Consider the following 4,940-nt stretch of genomic DNA (forward strand, 5'->3'; position numbering starts at 1 on the left):
GGACGTGGTGCTATATCTGACAATTGTTGTGCTCAACGCTAAGTAACAATAAACTGTTGTTGCTGTTATATATATTGTTATTATTATAGAAAGTGCACCGAAGTCGTACCCCTGGCTCATTTTGACACGGCATATTTATTCACTATTGTTGAGTGGCCTGACTCTTTGAGACTGTAACGAACCTATGAGTTACTATCAAACAATTAAGGTTGCAGTTTTTGAGTCTTGTCATTACCGAATTTCTTTTAACGTTCCTTATTGTCGTCAAAACTTCAATCTTAAAGTTCTTCTCTCATCAGCGATATGAAGGAATTCGAAACCAGTGTGGTATTTAAAAATATTCCTGGGGCTGGGAGGGGAGGTGGGAGGATGAAATTCAAATAATTTCCCTCGAAGCATGGACTTATTATTATATGAGGAGTCTCCCCTTCCAGGTGACATAAATTAGCAACCAGAATGGAGAATTTTCCTCACCCCCTTACTTATTTATTTATTTATTTATTGAAATTTCCAGTACAGCAGAAGCCATTTTAAACCAGATAGAAACAACAGAAAAACAATAGACTAAGATTAATAACACACAAAAAAAGATAACTTAAAATAATCAACAATAAACAAGCCAAGACAGTACCGTGGATTACATCGAATGTGAAGCTGTTGATGAAACTAAGGGACAATGCGTTTCGTAAATTCAAGCGAATCGGAACTGAATCTGCATGGAAAGAATACAAAGAATTGAGAAATTTCACGACATCCGTTATTCGGCAAGAAAAAAAGTGTTATTTTGAGCATAACATCAATAAAACACCAAGACAACCAAAGCATTTATGGAAGCAGCTGAAATCTATAGGCATTGGCTCAAATAAAAATGATCTCCCCTCCACGTTTGACAATGCGAACGAGATAAATGAACACTTTATTAATTCAATTGATAGTCTAAATATCGACCAACGTCTGATATCTCAAGAATGTTTAAAATTTAGTAACCAAAAGTTTAATAATATGCTTCCAGAATTTGCTTTTAAAAAAGTGGATGGCTATACTGTAAGAAAATGTTTGTACGAAATCAAGTCTACTGCTATTGGTGCAGATGGAATATCAACTAAAATGCTGAAGTTATCGCTACCTTTTATTTTGCCTATTATCGCACATATTATTAACTTTTCGCTCGAGAAATCCGTATTTCCCAGGAAATGGAAAGAAGCTTTGATAACACCACTCCCTAAGACGACCCGACCAACTAATGCAAACGACCTTCGACCTATTAGTGTTCTGCCTGTGTGTTCAAAACTACTAGAAAAAATAATCTATAAACAGACATTTAGCTTCATTGCCCAAAACAATATTCTTCCACCCTCACAGTCAGGATTTCGGCCGGCACACAGCACTGCTACGGCTTTGCTGAAAGTCACAAATGACATCCTCCAGGCTATGGATAAGAAATTCCTCACTGCATTAATATTATTGGACCTGTCCAAAGCATTTGATACGGTACAACATAAATTACTGCTCAGTAAACTGAAATATTACAGTTTTTCACAATCTACCCTTAACTGGTATTTTTCATATCTAAGTAACCGAAATCAACGTGTAAAACTGTCGTCTACTTTGTTATCTAATAATTTATATATTTCATCTGGTGTTCCACAAGGATCTATACTAGGTCCCTTATTGTTTACGATTTATATTGCAGACCTACCCTCAGTTGTCAAATACTGTAACGTACATTCATATGCTGATGACATTCAACTAACCAAATCATTCAATCCAACAGAAATTGCCATAAGTATTGAATACATAAGTAATGATTTGGGTGCGATAAAAACATGGTGTGATGCAAATGGCCTTACAATTAATGCTAATAAGTCATGTTATACATTTATTGGAACTCGAAATGCTATTGGTTCGGTCGAGCACACTAATACAACAATTACAATAAATGATGATGTCATACCTAGAGCTCAAGTAGTTAAAAGTCTTGGACTGATATTTGACACTCGTCTATCATGGAATGAGCATATTAGCCGCCAAATCAATAAATCATTTGGAACACTTAGATTCTTGTTTAAATTTAACAAACTATTATCTATCATAATCAAGCAGCGATTAGTTGAAACACTTATATATCCATTTCTCGACTATTGTGACGTAGTGTACTCTGGTAGAATAAATAAAACTTTACAAGCAAAGATTCAAAAATGCCAAAATGCGTGCATGCGGTTCATATTTTGCATCCCGAGACGTGAACATATTTTACCTTCCATAAATAATAAGAATATCCTCAATATGTACCGTAGGCGGCTACTGCATACATATTGCCTTATACATAAAATTATTACATCTGGCAAGCCGTCGTATCTGGCAGACATGTTGATCCCTCGCACCAGTATTCACAGCCACCATACAAGAAATAATTTCAAATGTAACCTTCCACTCTGCAACACACAGGCATATCAGTCGTCGTTTTCATATTCTGCTGCAAAAATATGGAGTGCCCTACCTAAGACCATGTCGAGCATATCTAAAATAGAATCTTTCCGAAATGAAGTAAAGAATTTTCTTTTGGCAGAGCAGAGATTGTGTTCAAATACTATGATGCAACTTGTATGTTTATGTTATGTATTTTGTCTACATGTTTTTATTTTTACTTATTTTTCATTCATTTTATTTTATTTTTATGTAGTTGTCTTTTCACAATTTTTGTATCATTTTATTCATACATTTATTACAATTATTTTATCAATAGATTTTGTAACTAAATCATACAGTTTATTGTACACTGTATTAATACTGTAATAACATATGTATAAGAAATGTAAATTTAAATGTAATCGATGACACGGGTTAGGTGGCAGAACAGCCTCAGGCTGAACCTCGCCCACGTAAATAAAGAATAAATAAAGAATAAAGAATAAAGGTGAACAGATCAGTTTCACAAAAGCATTACTTATGTACAATTGTTTCTATGTTGCTGATAAAAAAATAATATGAAGTGATTATATCTATTTGGTTTGAGATGATATTGAACTGATTCGGTAGCCTATGAAATACTGAACGTGGTATGAGCGAGAGGCTGGGAGTTGCAGTGAGGAAAGTTTCCTTGCTCCGTGTTTTATGTCTAGGCACTCTGAGTGAGAGTTCGTGGAGTGGGATGCTGCATCTTAAGTTTCCATTTATGATCTTGTATAGCAACTTCATATCTGCAACGTATCTACGAGTTTCTGGAGTATTGATGTGCAGATTTACAAGCAGATCTCTCTTAGGCAGGTGTCTCAGGGCAGGCACTCTATATCGAACGATGGAGAGGAAAAAACTGAGAACATTGTCGATCTTGGAGGTATGAGAAGGGGCAGCCATGTTCCAGATTGGTGAACAATATTCTAGAATGGGGGACACAAATGTTTTGAAGTAAATGGAGAGTGCTTTCGGGTTATTGATTTCGGTGAATCTGTAAAGTAGGCCTAGCATACGCATTGCCTTTTTTGTGATGGTTGATATGTGATTATCGAAAGCTAGTTTAGAATCTATGAGGATACCTAGATCTCGGTGTTGTGCTTCTTTTGCTAGAGGGAGGTCGGTGAGTGTATAATTACCTTCAAGAATGTTTCGTCTCAATGAAATAGTTATGTAAGAGCATTTAGAAGGGTTTGTGGACAGTTTCCTTATCTGTGGTTTTACTATGTAGGTGTATTGATAAAAAGAATTAAAATTATGGCTGAGCCGATACCGATACCGATACCGATGTATCAGTATCGGCAAGTATCGGTTCAATTGTTTCACCGATACCATATATTTTGAGTGTCTAGAGCGGCCAAGAGAAACAACGCATTTGTCAAGATTTGTCCTTTTCAAAAGTTCGTTCACCCTTCCATGTGACAGGTTGGGTTCCCCCACAAGAATTCCATGTACATTTCCGAAAATGATGCACCCTCCTGGGAAGCAGATGACAAGATCAAAGGCAGGGCTAAAATGATAGCGCTGGGCCCAAACGTGATAATGAAGGCTTATAACTGCCTGGTGGTCAACGCTATGTGGAAGCAAAAGAAACCATTCATTGCCAATTCTTGTTCGCAAACTTTATTATCGTGCTAGGCTCATTCCGGAGTTCCTGGGAAAGGGATGAATGTAACTGTGGGAGGAAGGGTTGTGGATTTTCGTCTTGCGCTCTACCCTTCTGTGTGACTGCTGCCCGATGCTGACACTGCAGTGACTTGTTTTTATTTGCAAATGGCGTAGAATAATGGACAGCAAGGCATGTACACAGCTGCCAAATGAGCATTAGACATATCTATATTTGTGTATATTTTTTCGTCGTTTTCCTCCCTCTCCAGGTTAATCCAAACGATAAGAATGTTTTTTACATTTGCATTCATTTTGCATTCCTTGTGCAAACTGTACGCTATACGTACTACATAAATTTTATTTTACACACTATTACTTTCTCTCCACTTAAAGGCATGTATAATGAAATTGGGGATCATGAAATGAAGCAGGGGCACTTATAACAATCCACCGATTTTTTCGGTGTATCTGCACCATTTTAACAATGCTTGCAACATTTCAAAAACTTCTTCTTCTTCTTCTTTTTTCCTACATCCTCTGGGGGGTAGAGAAGTTCACATGAAATGTCACAGGAAATTTTAAGAGATGTAATGCTATATGAGAATAATTTGGGAGTATTTGATATCATTAATAGAATGTGACGTGATGAGTTTTGTGATGCAGTAACTAGCTTTTGTTATTTTAAACTGGAATTATACAAGTATCGGTATCGTCATCGGTTGGGTATCAGCAAATTTTAGTATCGGCTCAGCAATAATGAAAATGTAGAAATTATTTACGAATACATTGTTAGTGTATGTGTGTGTGTGTGTGTGTGTTTTGGATTGACATAACAAATGACAGTCACTACAAGGAATATTAATCTCATATGCTTGTAC

This window comes from Lepisma saccharinum, chromosome 10 (genome assembly GCF_977018435.1).
Source record: "Lepisma saccharinum chromosome 10, izLepSacc3.1, whole genome shotgun sequence".
NCBI classification, from domain to species: domain Eukaryota; kingdom Metazoa; phylum Arthropoda; class Insecta; order Zygentoma; family Lepismatidae; genus Lepisma; species Lepisma saccharinum.